We start from the raw sequence: 10,875 nt of genomic DNA on the forward strand, positions 1-10,875 counted from the left end.
AAGTTGGCATACATCGACATGACATAGAATGAGAGTCGATACGGCCATGTGCTGAACGGGCACACAAGTTCTTGGCGTCTCGGGTTTCGTTCCGTGTATCACTGCTGCGAATACTTGGACTGATAGTATCGACGTGGAACTATAGAGGGTCCTGATGTTTCGGAGTAATGTACTTTTTATGAATGGATTTCCCACGATTCCTCTCTATAATCACCTAGTATACACTAGACCACTACTAGAAAAACAGCCTTTTACGACGCTCATTGCGCGTCGTAAAAGGCTCAGGCGACGCGCAAAAGCGCGTCAAGGAAGGCCATGTCATAAAGAGAGACGACGCGCATTTACGACGCTCATTTACAACGCGCAATTACGACGCGCGTTTACGACACGCAATGCGTGTCAAGGAAGGCCCTGTCATAAAGGAAGACGACTCGCATTCGCGTGTCATAACCTTACGACGCGCGTGTTAATGACACGCAATGCGTATCAAGAAAGCCCCTGTCAAGAAAGGCCATGTCATAAATGAAGATGACACACATTTTTGCGTATCGTAAATTTAAATGTTTAAAAAAAATATATATATTTATTAATTTTTAAATTAAATTTGCATTTAATTTCTCATAATAGAAATAAAATACTTTTTTGATAGATTTACTAATTATCAAATTAAATAACACATTAAAAGTCTCATAATACAAAATCAAATACCATAAACAATAAAGATAATTCATTGCACTAAGGACCATGTTAACAAAAGAATATAACATTATATACCATAAGTACCCTCAAGTAATCAATGTCTTACAAAGTTAACAGACTAAGTTGGTATGTAATATGGCACTAAGAAGCCCAAGAATTGTTTGTGTTTTTCGTGTTCCTGGTGGATCCTACATGGACAAAAGGTAAGAATTAACATTTTCAAAGTATAATGCCTCAATAAGGAAATCAATGGTAAAAGGCAAATCTGAATAAGAACAAACTTTATACATATATACATGGAAGTATTGTAATACACAATAACAGCAACAAATATCAAATTACCCATTGCTTACCTTTTCTTATGGCCACCTCCAAAAGTGAGAATTTGATAAAAGATTTAGGTCACGCATTCTCTCATCAAGCTCTGTATCCAAAAGTGAGAATTTGATAAAAGATTTAAAAAGTGGGAAAATATCAAGAATATAGAGGATAAGTTCGCGTGTCTGGTCATCACAAGTTTCTAGAACCTTCTGGACAACGTAATTTCCAAAAGGATCTTTCATCATTGCCTATAGTTTTGTTTTGCATTACAACAAACTCAGTTACCAAAAAGACAATTAATGTGTTTTTTATTTTTACAAAAAAAAAAGTTGCTGACCTATAATGGCTCATTTTCATCAGTGGAACCAAGCATTTCGTTTACAAGAAGTTGGCGTTCATCTGGGCTTCCATAAGTTAAGCATTTCTCAACAACATTTGAAGCAAACTTTTGCAGACTCATCTTCACTGTTTCTCCTGCAATCTTGTTGATGATAGCTGATCGCTCATGGGGTTTACCATGTTGTAGGACATGCTAATTATAATCAAACAATAATATTATATCAATTAATTCAATCTCAATCACAAATAAAAACACACACACACACACACACACACATATATATATATATATATATATATATATATATATATATATATTCAAAAGGTGAGTGAGTGAGTACCTGAATAACATAATTTCCATATTGGTCTTGTGCTAGAGTACAAACCGAGTTCATGATTTCATCCATTACAGCTTGTGTATTTCGATCATCACAGTGCTCCAATACCCTCTGTTCATTTCACATATAAGAAGAAGAAGAAAAAAATAGATAATGAAAGTTATTATTTTTTTAAAAAATATATGTTTTACCTGAATGACTCGACATCCATAAGGCTGTGATGAAAGAGAAACAACTTGTCCAAAGAAAGAAGAAACTATAAACTGAACACGATCTTGAGGCACACATTCAATACATTTATGGATTACATGATTACCATTCTGATCACCAACACATTTCATGATTGAACCATCAAGCTCAGCCACCATTTCTGTCTGTTGATCAACTTCAACAACCTCCAATGCCTGAGTATAAATTCATGTTATGAATTATTCATCAATATGGGATGACTGATCTTTAAGAAAGATTATGTGCTTTTTGACAAAGAAAAAATATCTACCTTTTGAATAACTCTGCAACCATACATTTGAAGGCTAAGAGGCAAAACATGACCGATGAGTTGACCAGCTAACTCCCTTCTTTGACTTTTGGTCCCATGCTCAAAGAACTGAAAGTGTATGTACAAAAGTTTTAAGTATACAACACTATGAAAGAATTAGACATGAAAGGATGATGAATGTACCTTTTGTATGACATAATTTCCAAACACATCAATCATCAAACTACGTGCATGAGGGACAATTTCGGGAAATATTATATTCTTTTCTTCAACTGTGGCCGATTCAAGCTTCTGCTGAATAAACCTGCTTCCATATTGATCGGTACTATAACATGAAAGGGAAAAAAAGAAAAAGAACAGAGTCAATGATGCATAAGTCATAACTGAATATGAATGAATAAGAGTAAGGCTTAGTTTGCATACCTAAACTCAATCACATGATCAACAACATCAGAGAGTTCAAAAGACTTGTTTTTGTTGTTCTTGAGCTCATCCAACAATGAAGAAACATATCTTCTATCTAAGCTCATATCACCTTCCGGATTCCAAGATCCAGAAACTCCACCCACTGAATTTCTAAAAGCAGGAGCAAATTGTTGTGACAACTGTCTGGATCCAACTGATGAACGTGTAGAATTTTCAAGTAAGTTTCCTTGATATGGAATGCCATGATTATATGTGGGATTCCCATATAGATGATTTAAGCTTCCAAATCTTCCAAAAAGTGGTGAACTGTATTGTTGGTTATGTTGAGCAAGTAGTGCTTCAAGATACACTTTCTGAAGAGCCTGCATATCTTCATGGCCATGTGAAACAACAAAATTATTACATCCCAAAGGAAGATTAGTTGAGTGTGTGTTGACCATGCATTGACCATGTCGTGAACCCATGATTGGTGAATGAAAGTTAGATAGAGGTGGGTAGTTACATCGCCTCAAAAATTGCCCTTTTCCAGTTGTGTTTAAAGTTGAAGCTGAAAATACAAATTAAAGAATGTAAACAGTAATTAAAGGATTAAGTTTATGGATTTATAAAGTCTAACAAATTACCTGAAGCAAGGTGATTAATCGGAGTAGAGTATCTAGCAGGAATCTGACTAGAACAAAGAGTATAGTGTTTTTTTAAATACCTGCAATGGAACTATGTTGACAACAGGCTGTAAGCAGTCAAAAACAAGAGGAACTTGAATTACTTTGCAATATAAAACACCTTCAATACACCAAAGGTAAAGAATAGTAGGTTCACCATCATCCACACATCTGTTAATTCTAAAATCTTTATCCCAAAGAAATTTCCTTTATAAAAAAATCTTTTCTTTTACTAAAACAAAGGTGAAGAAGTCAACAATGGGATGACATTCCATTTTGGAATCCACGACAGCAAAGTAAACAACTGAGTACACCACATTACATGTATAATCAATTAGAAAACTAGAAAAATAGATAGTAACAAAGTGACCGGGCACCACACGTAAGTGTTATCAGCCTTGAATCTCAGTCCAAAACCCATAAAATTAGTTTTTTTAAACAGACATGAAAATGATAACCATAAACAATATACTGCTACTTATCATAACCCATATCATATATTCTAGATAGAAGAGATGAAGTAATAGTAAGGCGTAAGCAGCTGACTAAAAAATATTTAAAAATGAAAAGCTCATAAAAGAAATAAATGAATTTTGGATTTAAGCCCTTTACCTGGATAGATTCCAGATTAGCATTCAGACAAGAAACAAATAATAGAGTTGTAATTTGGACTTAAAATTTACTGTTTTAGCTATTCTATGTCAATTCTTTCATTCATGTTACAATTAGAAAATCACAGGCTAGCTTATATGAAAGTTTCAGGGATATGTATTATGCATAATGTCTCTCCATACATACATACACTTCATGTCACATGAGTTATCTGAAAGATTCATGTTTTTTTATAAAACATTGAAATATTATCTTTAAGTTGTTGAGCCTCCTTGTACCCCTGTATCATTCAATCACAAATAAGGTGGTTATGATGGATTCTTAGCTAACTCGGTCATATTTTCAACAAACCCTTAACCAAATCCTTCATTACATATATTTTACTTTGCTTTTTCTCTATCTTGTTCACCTATATCTCCAATACCCCTTTTCACCCTAATGTGTCGATCTCAATGGAACATTTTTAGCTAAAAAGTAAGAAAAATGTATTAACAACTCATACCATTTTGCAAGAAAGGAACATACATGAAGACAGGGGCCATGATTCGATAATCAAATATTGCAAAACTCAGTGAAGCAAATAATCAAACACTTAGTGGGCAATAAAAATCCAACACATTAAAATAAAAAAATAATAAAAAAAAACCTGCACCAGAAATGGAAATAAAAAATAAAAAGAAGCTTGAACACAATAAAAAGGAAGTAAGTAGTTGGGGATGATGATGAACAGTTAGTGATGATGGATTTATTTTCAACATATGATTTACCTTGAGATCCAAAATTAGCATGAAGAATAGGAATCACTCTGATAACCCTGTTGCAAAGACTTTCCCACATCATTATGCTTGTCAAAATAAGAAATTACATCAATGAAACTGTAAAATAACATGAAGTTTAAGAAGCAATTAGCGTTAATTTTGAATTGGGGAAACAAACCTTAGTTCTTTTTTCTTCGCCATGGAAAAGCACACAAACGGAAGGATGTGTATGATGTTTTCCTTCAAGATCTTCGCCTTCAAAGGTACACGATTCATCTCCATTTTATCATGCTTCCCTACCGATTCCTAATCGAAAACCATGATTTCTAGAGCTTGAACTTTAGGAGGTGGAAGGAAGGAAGCATCGTAACTAGAGCAAGAGGGAAACAAAAATGGAGGATAAAAAAGAAGCGGGTTTTCAAAATGCTTGGGGATTTCATTTTCCCCAGTATCTACTAAAACCCTGGCCTAGCACGTGCTAGAGAGAAGGGAGGTGGCGATGGCTTAGGGTTTACAGAGAGACGGGAGGTAGAGAATGAAGGGAGATCTAGAGGAGAGAGTATCAGAGAGAGGAGAGTGGATTGCAAGGATGAAAGATAGATAGAAGATTTCAAAACAAGGCGGGTTTTCAAAAGTTTTGGGATTTCGTTTCCCCCTTGTCTACTAAAAGCGCGTTTCATTAAAATTATAAAGCGACAGGTAAAGACGACGTGCGTTTAAGATAAAGCGCCCTCCGTGTTTTTAATTTTTTTTCTTGAGACACAAAATTAAGGGCACGCAGTAATGCGTGACGTAAATCCTAAATTTTTTTTTGAAGAGATGACACTATTTTAAGGGCAGGTCCTTTTGCGTATCATTAGTCAGCACGTGTCGTAAAAAGCACGTCATTAAAGGTCTATTTTCTAGTAGTGGTCATGTATAATTAAGGTGGAAAGGACTGTTGACTGAGCGACTCCGCCCTAAATCCACAACAGTGCAACTTGTAATAGAGTTACAGTACTAGATTTACTACAAGATTAATGCTGTGAACTAGGTATACTACAAAGGCAAGTATACGCAGTACGAGGGTCCCTTTATTGACGGGATCTCGCTAAAGATAAGACTCTGGTTGCACTAGTTTTAAACAGTTTATGAGTCTGATACAACGAACGCTTTAAATACTTTAACAAGGGCCTGGAGTAGTTTCTCCTGCAGCAGTGATACTTAGTATCTTCCCGTCTGCGCCGGTTCTTTATTATTGGACAGTCCTTTTGAGGTGTCCCATCTCGCCGCATTGGTGACATGTCTGGTTCGTACTAGTATTGGTGGTGGGAGTGAGGTGTTTAGTCAGAGTTACGTGGACACGGGTGCCCTCCTCGTTCGTCCACTTTGAAAATTTCTTTTTAAAGAGTCTGGCTTTATCACCATCTTTGTGTGTAGGGTTGGTCCCGATGCCAGGGACTTGTGAAATGGGTCGTGCCGGTGCTGAAGGGGCAGGGGTTGTCGCTTGCTACTGTTGCGCGGCAAGTCTTTGGAGTCATTGGCGCTGCTTTCGAGCTCGACATTTTCGTTTCCACCTCTCGGTTTTACAACTTTGCATGCCCGTGACTGTTGCCATTCGTTGGCTTCCTGGATCGGTACAACGATCAGAATTTTCCATTCCTTTGCCAGTCGTGATTGCATTGCTAGCGTTGAGGTTTGCGAGGACAGCTGTTATCGCGGATTGGGAGATGGCAGCATCGATATGAAGGATAGGGGTTTCGTTGTTCGGCTGACTATTTCCGGATGACGACATGATTCTGCATCACGAGAGACAAGGGGTTCGTGAGTGACCAAGGTTGGCCCTAGATTACTTGATTCTGACTAAGAGACGAGTTATTATACATGAGAACTTAGCTTATACACGTTATGATATAATCAAGATTGGGTGGATAGTAAAATGTGTAATTCTACTTTTCTTTCACATCCTGACGAGGAAAAGAAACTAAGTCAGCAACCTCACATTCTACTGTCTACCAGGTCTTCGTTATATATAACTTGGGAATGTATGAGCGAGGAAATCATACTAATAACCTTCTTACTAACCCTTCATAATTTAACTAGAATTCCTAGTAAAGGCTATCTTTGGACCTAGATGTATTTCAATCGTTCACCTATGGAGTAGAAGTATGTTCTCGAAGGTTTGACCTACATCCCTATGATGAAGTCCGGGTATCAAGGTAGGGGTAAGAGTATCGGAAAGCCATAAAATGGGAGTCGTTCCTACCAAGTTATCTTTATACTGGAGAGATTCACTCTCTGGCTTTGGAAAGATCTGAGGACAGTTCGGAACGAAGACCGCGGAAGGAAAGGCTCATGAAGACTTATGGCTAAACACTCCCAATCGAGGTTTTGGGATCCGATTTAATCGTATTACTTGCGACGGGGAAAAGGCGATTTACCTAACACATAGTGTGAGTAGAGTAATCACTAACTCACTAAATTGTATTATTTTATGGGTGTATTAGCGCGACGAATACGAGGAAAAGACACTTCTCGGGTTCCATGTATTGGCTCCCTCTGTGATACTTTTGTTCGAGTGTTTAGATTCCGGATGTTCTTATACTTTGGTAAAATATGGTTATATTTTAAAGTATAATTCTTGGTCAGAGTGTTCTATCCCTATGTATTAATAGGCTGTATATCTTTTATGAATTGATATACTGAGCTCACTATAAACAATGCTCTGATACCAATATGTCACACCCCAAAACCGGAACGGCGGAAACATTCTAGGGTGGATGACGTCATGTCAAGTATCACAACATATGCAGTATAGTAATCAAAGTACAACAACCATTGCATTAATAGTAATAATTTTACATAGGTTACATTTCGTAGCAACATCAAAGTAAAGACAGTACATAACATAGATGCAACTCGGTTCTAGGCTAACTTCGCAAAAGCTCCCGAGATGTACCTGTCTATCGATGACCTAAGAATACAAGTTATTTTGAAAGTGAGTATCAACATTTTTATAATGTTGGTGAGTTCATAAGTATTTAATGACATTAGTATAAATACATGTTTTATTCAAAATAAACTCATGAAAGGTGGTGGTTTAGAAACTACGGAGTATTAGAATCCTTTCTAGAAAATCCTATATTTTCTAAATAAAAGCAACCTTCTACCAAGGCCCAATTGTTTTATTTTTAAGGAGTAATTTCCCAAAAGAACTATCATTATCAAAATATCGTTTATACTTTAAAGGAGTTAAGAGAAAAGCCTCAAATAAAATAAAAAAGGAAATCGTATTTTCCCTCAGCAGAAAACACTACTGCCTAAAAGTATATAAGATCTAGACTCCGGGCGGAATGCCTCGCAAAACTTAAAGGTAAATAAATCATAGACTTCAGGCGGGACGCCTTGAAAAGTCTAAAAATAAGTATAACATAGACTCCAGGAAGGTATCGAATGAACAATACGACTGGCTCAATCTAAAACAAGGAAACATAGACCCCAGACAGTACCAAATGAACGATACAGCTAGCAAGGTCTAAAACAAAGAAAACACATACCCCAGCCAGTATCAAATGAATGATACAGCTGGCAAGGTCTAAAACGAAGAAACACAGACCCCAGACAGTATCAAATGAATGATACAGCTAGCAAGGTCTAAAACAAGGGATGAATATGACCTCGTATGTAACCATGCTGATCGACGATAGAGTATCCGGTAACCCTCCAGGTCACGCGTAGAGTTAGTGGCATTATGTCACCCATGGGCCTTACTGGTGCAGACTGTAGCTAGCAGTCAGGTTGTGGGAGTGTCAATCCCGTATTGATCTATACACATGAAGTTCGCTCTCCCTCCAAGAGACTCTGGTTACACGGTGTTGGCGCGATGAAGCATCGTAGATGAAGATAGGGTGTCACATTCTAAAGTGTTATCATGATAGTATAGACTCGCAATTGAACTGACTCCTGAGTAAATCTTTGTACTAGAGAGTTAGAGATATAGAGAGATAGAGAGATAGAGAGAGAAATGGAATCTTCTAACTATTCCTATAATAGTTACTAATGTTTCAGGCATATGAATGATGAATGGAAGGATGCCCTTGCTACCCAAGGGAAATGAACTGGTTGATGGAAATCTTTATGTCTACACATGTATACATGATATATATAACTAATATTTAAACGACCTTCGGACGGATAACCGATACCCACCAGATCACATCCCAACGAGGAAAAGGAAATAGGGCGAACTAGCCGTTCTAAGTCCTTTAAACATTATTTATATGACTATACAAATATAGGCATGCATTTAATGAAATAAAAGCATAGAAGAAAACTGTGGTAAAACCTTTGGAAAATCTTTACAATTAAGAATTTATGACTTGATGTCATTTTATAAAAAAATGTTGAAAACCTTTGGAAAACCTTTGAAAAACCTTCGGAAAACCTTTCGCATACTTATGATAATCTAAAAGAGAAATTCATACTTTAACAAGAGTTGAAAGCGAGATTGGAAAACCTTTTGTTAGATGAAGAAGTTTAACATGTAAAAATCCATTTGCTATATAGTTATTAATCACCTGTGATTTGTCTAATAACTGTATAGTTCAACTTGTATCCCCCCCATAAAACAGTTAAAAATCATTTAAAAGGTTGATTTAGGGGTATGAACTCACCTGTCGTGGGCGATTCGGATGAATGGACGGTATAGGACGCTAGGTGTCAAGCGAGGACTTGAACACACACTCGGATCCTATTTAACATATAATGATACATTTAAGTATCTAATTAGTGATTTGATAACTAATCAAGCAAGTAAGGATGTCCAACTACATGAAAACACTTTGCTACAAGTGTTAGGAGTACTAAGGGTTGCATATAAGGAGAGTATGGATTCATATTGGAGTTTACTCCTCAAATGGTAATACCTAGGGGTGTTTAAGGTTTGGAAGCATGTCCCCCATGAGTTTATGGCCGTAAACTTAGGGGAATCGTGTATTTGTGTGCTTTAAGGTTTCATGCTTCACAAGGAAAGGTTATAGGGTTGATTCAAGGGCTATGGAAGTGATTGGGGCTCAAAATGGACACTTTATGGAGTCTACAGTCCTTGGACCACTCCCTTGAGAGTTTATGGCCGTAAACACATGATTTTATGGTCGTAAACTCATGTTAGTCCATTTCTTTTGTGCTTTTGTGGTTCTAGGTCATGCATGTAAGGTTCTAGTCATTTATATGAGCATAGGAAGGTGTTAAGGGCACTTAAACACCTTGGAAAGGTGTTTACGGTTTTGGGAGGTGTTCTAAAACCGTAAACTCATGTTTGTCCCTTCATTACATGTTCTTGGGGTCCCTAGTTCATGCAAGTAAGGTTCTACTCCATTACACAATCATATGAAGGCATTAGAGGCATCTAAACACCTCTTGGAGGTGTTTACGGTTTTGGGATGAACTCCCCAAACCGTAAACTCATATGAACATGCGGAAAATGATGATTTTCGAATGCTAAACTCATCTAGGAAGGGATCTATGCTAGTTTTCAAGGATTAGAATGAACTAAGGCACACTTTTGCACCCATTTAAGGGTTCACGGTCCAAGAATGTTCTTGGACCGTAAACACCTTGTTCTTGGTGTTTTTGGATGATCTAAAGTGTAAACAAGTTTCTATTAAGCACACAAGAAGCTAGGGTATGTGCACTTACATTCTAGGAGTTCGGATGATCAGTTTTGGCAGATTTAACGGGATGAACTTATGATAGTTGAGAGGATTTCTTGAGTGTTCTTGAGGTGGAAGTTGGAAAAATGAGAGAAAATGACTAAGTGTCATATTTATACCCTCGGGGGTTCGTGGTCAAAAACTCCGAGTTTTTGTCCGTAAATTCAAAATTTTTGGAGTTCCGTGACTTACGCTAAACACGGCAACTCTAAATTTTAGTTTCTTATTTTTGGTTCGCTTGACGAATATTATTTAAAATATTCCAACGGGCTTAAATCCGGTCAAAAATATTTTGGGATAAATTTGGCTAATTTTTGACGTTCTTAATTACGGCGTTAATACAAACGGAAATTTCGGGTTGTCACAGAAGGTCTTAAGAAAGGTTTGATTTGTTAAAAATTTAGGGCTTTTCGTCACCTTTTCGTGGATATAAGGATGTCAGAATCGGGCTTATAACGAAGAAGTTATGGCATTCATAAGTTTCGTGGTTTTCAGGCTTAGCCGAGTACACGGGGCGTACACAAAGTGTAA

At 36.9% G+C, this 10,875-nt stretch overlaps 1 pseudogene; it reads right to left on the reverse strand.

The window, feature by feature from the left end:
• Positions 1-1,058: 1,058 nt before the first annotated feature.
• Positions 1,059-4,936, reverse strand: LOC145068235 (uncharacterized; annotated as a pseudogene).
• Positions 4,937-10,875: the final 5,939 nt, after the last annotated feature.

The sequence above is a fragment of the Lactuca serriola genome, chromosome 8, assembly GCF_051521515.1.
Source record: "Lactuca serriola cultivar US96UC23 chromosome 8, Lser_US96UC23_V15, whole genome shotgun sequence".
NCBI classification, from domain to species: Eukaryota; Viridiplantae; Streptophyta; class Magnoliopsida; order Asterales; family Asteraceae; genus Lactuca; species Lactuca serriola.